We start from the raw sequence: 14,585 nt of genomic DNA, 5'->3' as shown, positions 1-14,585 counted from the left end.
TTTCCCAAAAAGTGAAGACGAGGTCCAGGCTTCGTTAATCAGGGGAGATTCCCGGTGGTCTAGCCCAGCCAGCATGCATGGGTGGGCCCCACTTGGGTTTAATGTGGGCTACATGGGTTAGGAGTGGGCATGGGTTTTATCTGGGCTAACTGTATGGGACCGATATGGTAACCTGAAATGGGACCCACATGGGTTTGCCCATGTGGGCCAAATGTATGGGCCCCATTCAGCAGTAATGTGGGCTAACTGTGAATGGGGCAGAAATGGGAAATACAATGTGGGGCCCATGTAGTTTTAGTATCATGGGCCCCACATGGGAAGCCCATGTGGGCTGACTGCATTGAACCCTAATGAGATAAGTATGGGCTGACCGTACATGGGTTGGACCTGGGCATGGGTATGTAGGCCCCATTCCTTTTTTATGTGGGCTAACTGTGAATGGGGCAGAAATGGGAAACACTTTGGGGGGCCCATGTAGTTTAAAAATCATGGCCCCACATGGAAGCCCACATGGGCTGACTGCATTGACCCACATGAGATAAGTATGGGCTGACCGTACATGGGTTGACCTGGGCTGGGTATGTAGGCCCCATTCCTTTTTTATGTGGGCTAACTGTGAATGGGCAGAAATGGGAAACACTATGAGGGGCCCATGTAGTTTCAGTATCATGGCCCCACATGGGAAGCCCATGTGGGCTAACGCATTAAACCCCACATAAGTAAGCATGGGCTGACCGTACATGGGTTGGACCTGGGCATGGGTATGTAGGCCCCATTCCTTTTTATGTGGGCTAACTGTGAATGGGGCAGAAATGGGAAACACTATGACGGGCCATGTACTTCAGTATCATGGCCCACATGGGAAGCCCATGTGGCTGACTGCATGAACCTAATGAGATATGTATGGGCTGACCGTACATGGGTTGGACCTGGGCATGGGTATGTAGGCCCCATTCCTTTTTTATGTGGGCTAACTGTGAATGGGGCAGAAATGGGAAACACTTTGAGGGGCCCATGTAGTTTAAAAATCATGGGCCCCACATGGGAAGCCCACATGGGCTGACTGCATTGAACCCACATGAGATAAGTATGGGCTGACCGTACATGGGTTGGACCTGGGCCTGGGTATGTAGGCCCCATTCCTTTTTTATGTGGGCTAACTGTGAATGGGGCAGAAATGGGAAACACTATGAGGGGCCCATGTAGTTTCAGTATCATGGGCCCCACATGGAAGCCCACATGGGCTGACTGCATTGAACCCACATGAGATAAGCATGGGATGACCGTACATGGGTTGGACCTGGGCATGGGTATGTAGGCCCCATTCCTTTTTTATGTGGGCTAACTGTGATTGGGGCAGAAATGGGAAACACTTTGAGGGGCCCATGTAGTTTAAAAATCATGGGCCCCACATGGGAAGCCCACATGGGCTGACTGCATTGAACCCACATGAGATAAGTATGGGCTGACCGTACATGGGTTGGACCTGGGCCTGGGTATGTAGGCCCCATTCCTTTTTTATGTGGGCTAACTGTGAATGGGGCAGAAATGGGAAACACTATGAGGGGCCCATGTAGTTTCAGTATCATGGGCCCCACATGGAAGCCCACATGGGCTGACTGCATTGAACCCACATGAGATAAGCATGGGATGACCGTACATGGGTTGGACCTGGGCATGGGTATGTAGGCCCCATTCCTTTTTTATGTGGGCTTACTGTGAATGGGGCAGAAATGGGAAACACTATGAGGGACCCATGTAGTTTAAAAATCATGGGCCCCACATGGGAAGCCCACATGGGCTGACTGCATTGAACCCACATGAGATAAGTATGGGCTGACCGTACATGGGTTGGACCTGGGCATGGGTATGTAGGCCCCATTCCTTTTTTATGTGGGCTAACTGTGAATGGGGCAGAAATGGGAAACACTATGAGGGGCCCATGTAGTTTCAGTATCATGGGCCCCACATGGGAAGCCCATGTGGGCTGACTGCATTGAACCCTCGTGAGATAAGTATGGGCTGACCGTACATGGGTTGCTCCTGGGCATGGGTATGTAGGCCCCATTCCTTTTTTATGTGGGCTTACTGTGAATGGGGCAGAAATGGGAAACACTATGAGGGGCCCATGTAGTTTAAAAATCATGGGCCCCACATGGGAAGCCCACATGGGCTGACTGCATTGAACCCACATGAGATAAGTATGGGCTGACCGTACATGGGTTGGACCTGGGCCTGGGTATGTAGGCCCCATTCCTTTTTTATGTGGGCTAACTGTGAATGGGGCAGAAATGGGAAACACTATGAGGGGCCCATGTAGTTTCAGTATCATGGGCCCCACATGGAAGCCCACATGGGCTGACTGCATTGAACCCACATGAGATAAGCATGGGATGACCGTACATGGGTTGCTCCTGGGCATGGGTATGTAGGCCCCATTCCTTTTTTATGTGGGCTTACTGTGAATGGGGCAGAAATGGGAAACACTATGAGGGACCCATGTAGTTTAAAAATCATGGGCCCCACATGGGAAGCCCACATGGGCTGACTGCATTGAACCCACATGAGATAAGTATGGGCTGACTGTACATGGGTTGGACCTGGGCATGGGTATGTAGGCCCCATTCCTTTTTTATGTGGGCTAACTGTGAATGGGGCAGAAATGGGAAACACTATGAGGGGCCCATGTAGTTTAAAAATCATGGGCCCCACATGGGAAGCCCATGTGGGCTGACTGCATTGAACCCTCGTGAGATAAGTATGGGCTGACCGTACATGGGTTGCTCCTGGGCATGGGTATGTAGGCCCCATTCCTTTTTTATGTGGGCTTACTGTGAATGGGGCAGAAATGGGAAACACTATGAGGGGCCCATGTAGTTTAAAAATCATGGGCCCCACATGGGAAGCCCATGTGGGCTGACTGCATTGAACCCACATGAGATAAGCATGGGCTGACCGTACATGGGTTGGACCTGGGCATGGGTATGTAGGCCCCATTCCTTTTTTATGTGGGCTAACTGTGAATGGGGCAGAAATGGGAAACACTATGAGGGGCCCATGTAGTTTCAGTATCATGGGCCCCACATGGAAGGCCACATGGGCTGACTGCATTGAACCCACATGAGATAAGCATGGGCTGACCGTACATGGGTTGGACCTTGGCATGGGTATGTAGGCCCCATTCCTTTTTTATGTGGGCTAACTGTGAATGGGGCAGAAATGGGAAACACTATGAGGGGCCCATGTAGTTTAAAAATCATGGGTCCCACATGGGAAGCCCACATGAGCTGACTGCATTGAACCCACATGAGATAAGCATGGGCTGACCGTACATGGGTTGGACCTTGGCATGGGTATGTAGGCCCCATTCCTTTTTTATGTGGGCTAACTGTGAATGGGGCAGAAATGGGAAACACTATGAGGGGCCCATGTAGTTTAAAAATCATGGGTCCCACATGGGAAGCCCACATGAGCTGACTGCATTGAACCCACATGAGATAAGCATGGGATGACCGTACATGGGTTGGACCTTGGCATGGGTATGTAGGCCCCATTCCTTTTTTGTGTGGGCTAACTGGGGATGAGACAGAAATGGGCAAGACTATTTGGGGCCCATGTGATTTCAGTATCATGGGTCCAACATGGGAAGCCCATGTGGGCTAACCGCATTGAACCCACATGAGATAAGTATGGGCTGACCGTCCATGGGTTGGACTTTGGCATGGGTATGTAGGCCCTATTCCTTTTTTATGTGGGCTAACTGGGGATGGAACAGAGATGGGCAACATTCTTTGGGGCCCCTTATAGTTTCACTATCACGGGCCCCACATGGGAAGCCCATGTGGGCTGACTGTATTGAATCCACATGAGATAAGTATGGGCTGACCGTACATGGGTTGGACCTGGGCATGGGTATGTAGGCCCCATTCCTTTTTTATGTGGGCTAACTGTGAATGGGGCAGAAATGGGAAACACTATGAGGGGCCCATGTAGTTTCAGTATCATGGGCCCGACATGGGAAGCCCATGTGGGCTGACCGGATTGAACCCACATGAGATAAGCATGGGCTGACCATACATGGGTTGGACCTGGGCATGGGTATGTAGGCCCCATTCCTTTTTTATGTGGGCTAACGGGATGGGACAGAAATTGGCAACATTGTTTGGGGCCTATATAGTTTCAGTATCATGGGCCCAACATGGGCAGCCCATGTGGGCTGACCACATTGAACCCACATAAGGATAGCATGGGCTGACCGTTCATGGGTTTGACCTGGGCATGGGTATGTAGGCCCCATTCCTTTTTTATGTGGGCTAACTGGGGATGGGCTGGAAATGGGCAACACTATGTGGGGCCCGTATAGTTTCAGCATCATGGGCCCAACATGGGAAGCCCATGTGGGCTGACCGCATTGAACCCACATGAGATAACCATGGGCCATTTTTATATGAGTTGGACCTGGACAGGAAAAAGTAGACCCTGGTCCTTTATTATGTGGGGTAATGGGAATAAATTTTTAAAATCATATTAGACATTGTGGTTACCCTGTCACTTACAATCTTTTCACTATATATCAAAAACAAAAGCTGCAAGAGCAAGATTATAAACACTTTGAAAAAAATTACCCGAGATGTCAGATTGATGGCCTTTAGTTAAGGAAATTGTTACTCAGCTGGCCTGTATTGGAGTTGATAAAAGGTACAGCTTTTCTTTCTACAAAATGAAAAGCTCTCCTTGGATGGTGACTTCGTCTTGGAGGTTATAAAGAGGTATTGTATTTGAGCCTAAAACATGCTCACTCCATGATTTCTGTGTCTGGCTCATTTACTAACACCGACATGACACTAGGCTTCCAGAAGACCAAAATATGCTTCAATGCTTTATTTTTTAACCCGTTCTGTATTGTTCAAGCTACACTTTGAACTCCTAACATTTTTCTTTTTATTATTTTACGCTAGAACAGTCCAGATGTCTTATAATGTTTTTGCGACATTATCTGTTTTAAATGTGCATAATCTTCTGCTGCTCACTCAAAATAGATCATGGTTCAGAGTGGACTTTGGTCCTTGCTTCTTTTTTAAATTTAATGTAATTTTATTTTATTTTATTATCAATTGGATGTTCAGACATCCAAAGTGTTTATTGCAGCTTTTTCACAGCAGGACTTAATTCTTATTTGGAGAAATAGTTCAGATCAGACCATCGTGAAAAATATTACTAAAATAAATAAATGTTTAGAAAATAAATAAAAGAAAGCTCATCAATTGAGAAAGACAACATTAAAAATTATGAGCAACTGTTTCTTCATCTGTAAACATTTTCCAAGTTGTCAGCATAAATAAAATAAAAAAAAACGTAAGATTTCTTTTAATGATTATTTTTATATCTTTTTTCAATAATCTTTTTTACCTTTTTGTTCATTTTTCTCTGGCACCGTTGCCAATAAAGGTTGTTGAATTGAAGTACGCACTTTACACATCCACTAAAGAAAATAGTTCCAAACCACATTTGAATAAGGACTGACGACTATATTTATTTATTTTAATTGAGAACGTTCGTGAGAGCTACATCGGTTTTACAATTGTTAAACCATTGTAGCACTCTCAAAATTAATCTTATGTTTCTTGGAAAATGTACAATTGTTAACTGCGGATGGATATGCGGTTTCAAAATCATCAGTCCGTTGGCGTGGAGTCTGCAGGTTTGCTGGCGTTCTACTAAATAATCTGTAAGTACACTTCTGTCTGTTTTGTCTATATAGTATCAAATTTTAGGGAGAGATTTTAAATCGCTAGTTAAAAAATATGTTGCTCGTAATGGTTGACCGGAGTACCCCAAAAGAGACCTAATTAGTTGTTTCTTTTTTTTTTTTTTTTTTTGCTTTTAGGTGATAATTATTTTTGATATTGTTAACACACACGCAATAAGTCATCTGCCATCATTAAGGTAAGAATATTTGGATGCAGAGCGTTTCAAACTGTTCTGGGTCACATCATTTTCAAATACGCTGCGGCGCCATCTTGTTTGCTGCTTCCACCAGTAAATTTGAGCGCCAACGCGGCAGAATAAAATCAGTTCACTAATGAATCTACGTTGCTAGCAGAGGTTGCTTTTACTTTTAAAGTATCTTGACACGATAAAACCACTTAATTATTTATAAAGAGTTACTACTTTGCTTTCATTCTGTGTACATGGGTTGTTAATAATCTTTCTCATCCAGTTAATCCAGCATGCATGGCTGGATCCCATGCACGCTGGCTTGGCTGCATAGGTGCATTTTTAAAAAAAATGAAACTGCATTGAATCGTGTTGTGGGCTAGATGGGTAATGATGAATGGGCATGGGTTTTGTCTGGGCTAACTACATGAGGCCCATGTGTTTAACCTAAAATGGGACCCATATTGTCAGCCCATGTGGGCTAAATGTATAGACTATTCAGCATTATTGTGGGCTAACTGGGAATGGGACAGAAATGGGGCCCATGTGGTTTCAGTATATTTGGCATAAAAGCTTTTTTGTAAATGGAATGAAGGCATTGTAGTAAATATTTTAAAATCAATTGTGATATTATTTTAAAGCGTTTTATTCTGTCATAGTTTGACTGAAAAAAGCAAACTGCATGACAAGCATTAAGTCTGGTGTTTAGGTCTCAACTAGCCATTTGTTTGGTCAATGAAAATGGGAGCGTTAGATTTACCAGTGTTTTAATACTTTTTTAAAATTATTTTCTAAAGAATACTATGGAGAAGCGCGACAAAGGCTTGCAAGGGCAGAAGCAACATCGGATCTTCAAACGGATGATATTCCAGAAAAACGAAGTAGAAGGTAATGTGGAACAGGGACTTCTGTAACACACAACTCTAGATCTTCTGTCTCCCTAGTTGTCATTTGAGCTGCTCTGTTATTTTACCCATTTGGTTCTCTTTGCTTTACTTTTTCCTCCTAATCCTTCAAAATTTATTGTGACTTAAATTGATAACATTTAATATATATAACATATTAATATTTTGTACATGTATAAAAGTAAGCATATAAGCTATATATGTGTGAAACAATAAATCGATTTTAAAATGTTGTCTTGTAATTGTCATTATACTTAAGGTTGCCATGGTTGCAGAAATTGAAGGAGGGTCTATAGATGATGCAGTAAAACGAGCTGTGCGATTCCTCATGTCCCCTGAATTGGCTTTTCAGTTCAACCTTTTTGGCCGACATGGGAAACAAGTTCCAGGACCTGCGCCTCTGATGTTTTGTATGGTAAAGATCAGTTTTTATATTCACTTTTTTTCTTAAACATTTGTTAATTTATTTTGGTTGTCATAGGCCTTTTGTTTATTTTTAGTAATCTTTTTCTTTCTTTTTTAAAGATTAAAAACTGAGACTTCAATTTTTGGTTTTATTCATATAGTATTCTTTCACTGTGTTGTCAAGAACTTTTGATTGCTGACAAAATTTGAAGGTAATATTGTTTGCATTTCAAACAGTATTAACAAAATAACTATACAAAACCATGATAGAACCTTTATGTCAATAGTTGATTTATATAGATTAATATATTTTAAATTTACAATAAGAATATAGTGTGTGTACTAGGGATGCGCCGATCAGGTTTTTTGCTTCCAATTCCGATCACGCATGAGGCCGATCTCTGCCGATCATCTGGATTGGTTGTTATTTTTTCGCTTTAGGTATAAATGATAACATGTTGACTCAAGAGTGCTCTGATTTTGGCAGATGTCTGCAAGCATTTTTGCCCTGTGAAGGGGAAGATGCAAATCTCATAAATGTTACATTGTACTAAAAGTAAAACACTTAATACAATTTCTGCCTTTGCTTGTTATTTAGGAGCACTGAAAAGAAATGGATCCATCCTCGGAATCACATAAAGATACGGAAAAGGCACTCTGGAAGTGGGTTACTGGAGCCCGGGACAGAGGTGGAAATGGAAAAGTTAGAGCGACTAGGGAGGCAGCCAGCTCAGACTCAGGTGGGCAGGTCCTCCAAGATGGACAGTTACAATGATGTGTGAGAGCTTTCAAGTGTGGCATATAGGTTATTAAAAATGTTTGACAAAATCGTAGTGTGAAAGCTATATAGGTGTGTGTATGTTGATATATATATGTGTTTATATCTAAATATATAGATGTATAGATCTATATATATGTATCTATTTACACACACACACACATTATATATATATATATATATATATAGCTAGATGCATAGTTATCTAGATAACTAGATATAGTTATTTAGAAATATAACTAGATATATAGATATATACAGTGCTGCTTGACAACCAAAGAAAAATTATAATAATCATGTGAAATGAACATCCAAAGCTCAAATTGTAATGTGGACCTTCCAAATAAGGAACACAAAGAAAAAAATACCTATTTTCATTATTTATTCAACAAAAGTATTTTATCTGTGAAAAATGGACAACCTGCCAAGTGCAAAAGTACGTGAACTCTTTCAGTTAGTACCTTGTGGCTTGTCCTTTTGCAGCCATTACTTCAACCAAACATCTTCAGTTACTATAGATGACTGTTTCACATCTGCTGTTTGAGGTTTTTGTCCAGTTCTCCTTGCAGAACTCTGTCAGTTGAGAGGTTGGAGGGACATCTGGCACATGCTGCCCGTTTCAGATCTTGCCACAGCATTTCTATAGAATTGAGATCCGGACGTTGACTGGGCTTATCCAGAGTGCAAATCTTCTTTCTCTTAAGCCATTCCTTTTGCTGGATGCTTTGGATCATTGTCTTGTTGCATAATCCATAATCCAGCTTCAACTCCCTGACTGATGGCAGGAGATTCTGGTCAAGAATTTGTTGATGGTTCTGGGAATTGATGGTTCCCTGGATCATATGGAGTCGTCCAGGTCAGGAGGCAGAAAAGCAGGCCCAGATTTTCACACTTCCACTACCGTGCTTAGGGAGGAGGTACTTTTCTGTAAATGCAGAGTTGACTTTTCTCCAAACATGGCACTTTTGATTGAGGCCAAATAATTACATTTTGGACTCATCCATCCAGAGAATGGACTTCCAGAAAGCCTCTGGTTTGTCCAAGTGCTCTCTGGCAAAGTTTAAACGGACAACTTTGTTCTTTCTTGAGAGCAGACGCTTCTTTCTAGAAGCTCTCCCATGAATACCATGTCTATTGATATTTTTGCCTGATTGGAGATGCATGTACATTTATCCCAGATGCTGACAGAGAGGTCTGCAGCTCTCTAGAGGTGATGCCTGGGTTGGCCTTTACCTGCATTATTATTTTTCTGGTGTTTCTTTGTGGAAGTTTTGGTGGCTGTCCACTTCTGGACAGGGTTGCGGTGATGCCTAGTGCCCTCCATTTGTAAATGATTTGTCTTACAGTGGATGGATGAAACTGGAATCTTCTGGTGATGATCCTGTAGCTTTCCCCAGACTGATGGGCTGTCACCACCTTGCTGATATCCTCAGATGTCTCCTTTCCTCTCAGCGTTGTCGATCTGTTCTTTATGCTTTGACACAACCAACCAAATCACTTTGGTCCTCTCCCTTTCAACCAGTGTGGCCCAAAACTTTTCCCAAGGATGTCTCATTTGATGTGTCTGCTTAACGGATTACTTGAGCACTCTGATGTGTTTCACCTGAGTCTTTTACCTAGTTGACTTTACCAGTGCAGCTGTGGTTCATTTACTTTTGCAGATGCTCTGATTCCATTTTTTAGTTAGTTTGCTTTCAACTCACACATTTTCCTCAAAACAGATGAATGGAATTGATGAACATAAACCTGACATTTCATACTGTATTTAAAAAGTGGTAATGAGAAAATAAAATCATGGTAAAAATAAAGAAAAATCTAAACTACTCAACTAGTTCACAAACTTTCAAGCAGCACTGTATATATTTATATCTATAGATATAAATATATCTATAGATATATCTATATACATATAGATATATCTATAGATATAAGTATATCTATAGATATATCTAAATACATATAGGTATATCTATAGATATAAATATATCTAGATATATCTATATACATATAGATATATCTATATAGATATAAATATATATTTACATAACTAGATATCTAGTGATATAGATAACTAGATATAATTATATCTACATATAGATGTATGTTTACACATTTGTTATATTAAACTAGTTTCTGTTATTTTCACATATGCCATATGAATGTCTTTTTTTTGTTTGTTTTTTACCAGTGCATTTCTTGTTGTGGCATTATTTGCTCTGTGTTAATAAAGTTCTTATAATTGAAGAGTTTAAAAAAACTGACAATACTTCAAATTACTAAATAAAAGCCTTGACACAAATAAATATTTCATCTCTTTTCTTATACGCAAGTTTTGTGCTAAAGCATTTTAGTACTTTGGTTTGTTGATTAAGATCTATTAATGTAATTCAGTTCCAGGTTAGGTGAGAAAGACCCAATTGTTCCTACAGGAAAAAGGCATCTGGCTCCCACTGAAAACTCAGTCAGGGCCTGTTAAACCCATATGGGCTACAGCATATGGGCGCTCATGGAAAATGTGGAAATACACATTTGTTACCCATGCTAGCCCAGTTTACATCCATTTGGGGCCCAGGGAAATATTCCTGAAAGCACCGTAGTGGGTCACAGATGGGCCTCACGTGAGTTACCCATCTGGGCCCTACTCAAAACCCAGTCAGCACCCATTTAAATTACGTGAGCAAACCCATGTGGGGCCACCATGGAACCCGCGGACAAACCCACTTGGTACCCATATTCTAGCCCAGTTTATAACCAGTTGGGGCCCAGGTAAAAATTCACAAAAGGACCCTAGTGGACCACAGATGGGCCTCATGTAAGTTACCCATCTGGGCCCCAGTCAGCACCCATTTAAATTACGTGGGCAAACCCATGTGGGGCCACCATGGAACCCGCGGACAAACCCACTTGGTACCCATATTCTAGCCCAGTTTATACCCAGTTGGGGCCCAGGTAAAAATTCATGAAAGGTCCCAAGTGGGCCACAGATGGGCCTCATGTAAGTTACACATCTGGGCCCCACTCAAAACCCAGTCAGCACCCATTTAAATTACGTGGGCAAACCCATGTGGGGCCACCATGGAACCCGCGGACAAACCCAGTTGGGGCCCAGGTAAAAATACACGAAAGGACCCTAGTGGGCCACAGATGGGCCTCACGTGAGTTACCCATCTGGGCCCCACTCAAAACCCAGTCAGCACCCATTTAAATTACGTGGGCAAACCCATGTGGGGCCACCATGGAACCCGCGGACAAACCCACTTGGTACCCATATTCTAGCCCAGTTTAGACCCAGTTGGGGCCCAGGTAAAAATTCACGAAAGGACCATAGTGGGCCACAGATGGGCCTCACATAAGTTACCCATCTGGGCCCCACTCAAAACCCAGTCAGCACCCATTTAAATTACGTGGGCAAACCCATGTGGGGCCACCATGGAACCCGCGGACAAACCCACTTGGTACCCATATTCTAGCCCAGTTTAGACCCAGTTTGGGCCCAGGTAAAAATTCACGAAAGGACCCTAGTGGGTCACAGATGGGCCTCACATGAGTTACCCATCTGGGCCCTACTCAAAACCCAGTCAGCACCCATTTAAATTACGTGGGCAAACCCATGTGGGGCCACCATGGAACCCGCGGACAAACCCACTTGGTACCCATATTCTAGCCCATTTTAGACCCAGTTGGGGCCCAGGTAAAAATTCACGAAAGGACCCTAGTGGGCCACAGATGGGCCTCACGTGAGTTACCCATCTGGGCCCCACTCAAAACCCAATCAGCACCCATTTAAATTACGTGGGCAAACCCATGTGGGGCCACCATGGAACCGCGGACAAACCCACTTGGTACCCATTTCTAGCCCATTTTAGACCCAGTTGGGCCAGGTAAAATTCACGAAAGGACCCTAGTGGGCCACAGATGGGCCTCACGTAAGTTACCCATCTGGGCCCCACTCAAAACCCAGTCAGCACCCATTTAAATTACGTGGGCAAATCCATGTGGGGCCACCATGGAACCCGCGGACAAACCCACTTGGGGCCCATTTTGGCAGCCCTCTTCTTTCCCATATGGGGCCCACATAGGTATGCTGGCTGGGTAGATGGGCTTTTGGGCCCAGTTATTTTCATTTCATTTCAAAAATGGCATATCGAAAGTAATTCAAGCTCTTCTCACTAATCAATAAAAACAACTTATTGCTTCTGATCAGCCCATCAGCTGGAGCTTCAGGGGAGCTGGCCATCTCTTGCGTCAGAGGTTTGCCTCAAAACTTAACATATCCACATTTTTAGGAAAATGGAAAATGAAAAATGTGTCTTGTATGAAAGCATGGGAAAACTGAATTAGCCTTCTTTCAGCCTGCTGAATACCAGTGTGCAGGAACAAGTGGAGCGACGACAGGATAGCACTACACCATATTCAAAACTTCTGGAGAGAAGTCTGTCCAAAATAGCAGTCTTTGGAATCTGATAAAACAGTGTAATGGCTCGGAAACATTTACTTTTAAAACATGGACAACATTTAAAACCTCATCCTAGAATGCTTTTCAAACTAGTAAAAATATCTGACAGTTCAAAAGGGAAACCAGAATGGAGAACTGAGCTTGTGATCCATAAATACTTTTTGCCTTAGCTTTTTACGCCAACACAAGAGTAGTTCTTTTTAAATAAAAGGTTAGAGCTGTGAAAAAAAACAAAATTTTCTCTTTTCTGTATTTTCAGCCACATGAATAGCATCCTTTTCACTAGTTTCCAAAGCGATGCAAAGTTTCCTTTTCAGACTTATAAGCTTCATTTCTTCACTGTTGCTAAGCAACCAGAATATGTTTTTCTCTTGATCTACTTCTTTTAATTTTGGTAATTCATTTTGTAATTATTAACAGCTATTTTAATTTCCCCCTACAACTAAATAATTTAATTAAATTTTAAGCTTGACTAGACATTGCGCAAAGTTCTTTACATGCAAAGAACTTTGTTATACGTAAAAAAAAAAAAATAAAAATTAATAAATTAACATCTGATTATCTGTTGTTGCACAAAAAGTGAAAAACCCCAGGAGCTAAAGGTTTTTGGCTGCTGGAAGTCAACTTTCGATCTCATCCTGCTATCCAATTTGAATTATTTGCCATTATTTCAATTAATTCAAATAATAATTAGTTCTATTTTTTTTTGTGTATCTGCTCCGTCTTTTCAAACTTCTACTACAGCACTTCATCTATCACAGGTTCAACTGAATGGTAATAAAAAGTTACCGTTACATTAAATAATCATTCTTACAATTTCAATAAACTATCTAGTCATATTTTTAAAGTAACCCAAACCTGCCAAACAGCAGTCATAATTTCAAATGGGGCATTTATATAAATAATACATCATTAATCAAGAGTGAAATTTTTATTCCAAAGGGATCTCCTTGCCAAGATTCCTCCTTTATTAAAGTGTGATTATATCTGACTTATTTTCAACATGCTGTAAATAAGTCATATAAACTCCAACCTGCTTTCAATAGTGATCTCATTATCTGTAAGATGCTATTTTTCCTGAGTTTTTCCTCGAAGGTAATTCACATCACTGAAGTCTATAGCTTATCTTCTGTAGTAGCAAACTCAATGTTTCATTCAGAAAATCAATAACTGTTCTTGTTTAATGGTTTTAAAAACTTAATGTGAATGTACACCAGGAATATAGGTCATTTGAAATCTCAAAAAATGATAAAAAGCCACATTTAACTTCACATTAGTGACGGCGTGCCTGCAGAGGTCCATTAAATTCTTAATTGAAGGGAAAAAGGCGAGTCACCCAAAGAATGCTGTTAAAAGTATGTTCAGATGACTGTCTTTGCTGCTCATCTTCCTGCTCCACTCTGCACTCCAGCCAACTATTCTCCGTCCAAATAAACAACACCATGTCAGATTACTGCAGCCCATCAATCTCCGCTCATCCCCCAGAGTCCCGTAAGCAGATAAAAAGCTAATCAAACCCTTCACTGTGTAATTCATCATTGGTTTCTCCTGGATCCTCCATCTTCTGCTCCTTCCCTTGTTCCTGGCAACATGACTATTTCTTTGACAACTGATGCATTACACCACTGACACTTGATATTCATTCCTGGTGCTATAATTTGTCGTTTTATTTTTAAAGTTTGTCTGGATTTAAGTAAGTTGAAGCTTTAAAAAAAAACGCAACCTGCTTAATAGCAACTGATTCTTTAAAAAAAAGGGCAATTATTGAAAGAAGTTTATTAACACTTTTTTGGACTTATAAAAAGATAAAAAATTCACATTTAATACAATCTTTATCTGTCAATAACTGAGAAATGTATCCTTTTTGTACAGCTTCTGCAATTAATAAAAGAGTGTATATATTTCAGGATTTCTAAATGATTTGATGATTTATTTAAACCATTAATACATGGTTTTGTGAATAAAATCACATTTATCATGTATTATCATTTGGGGGAAAAAAAAATTGAAACTAACCAGCTCAAACTTTATCAGGTTTCCTGGATATTAAGCATTAATTATAAGTCCAGATTCATTAGCTGGACTTAAAGTCTTGGAGCCAGAC

At 41.5% G+C, this 14,585-nt stretch overlaps 1 protein-coding gene and 1 long non-coding RNA gene across 6 annotated transcripts in view; one reads left to right on the top strand and one right to left on the bottom strand.

The window, feature by feature from the left end:
• syt1a (synaptotagmin Ia) overlaps positions 1-14,585 on the bottom strand; it is a 160,581-nt gene that overhangs the window by 128,866 nt on the left and 17,130 nt on the right. The gene's annotated exons all lie outside the window — the stretch shown is intronic.
• Positions 5,642-8,294, top strand: LOC145547528 (uncharacterized). Of its 2 annotated transcripts, XR_014086097.1 has the most exons (5): positions 5,642-5,728; positions 5,888-5,946; positions 6,735-6,825; positions 7,102-7,257; positions 7,846-8,294. It is a non-coding gene; the product is annotated as an uncharacterized LOC145547528 (long non-coding RNA). The 2 variants fall into 2 exon arrangements; XR_014086098.1 differs by lacking the exon at positions 5,888-5,946 and having other exon boundaries at positions 5,696-5,728.

The sequence above is a fragment of the Poecilia reticulata genome, chromosome 23 (genome assembly GCF_904066995.2).
Source record: "Poecilia reticulata chromosome 23, P_reticulata-male-v2, whole genome shotgun sequence".
Classification (NCBI taxonomy): Eukaryota; Metazoa; Chordata; class Actinopteri; order Cyprinodontiformes; family Poeciliidae; genus Poecilia; species Poecilia reticulata.
The sequence above is the reverse complement of the archived record's forward strand: the minus strand, read 5'-3'. Positions and strand labels throughout refer to the sequence as shown.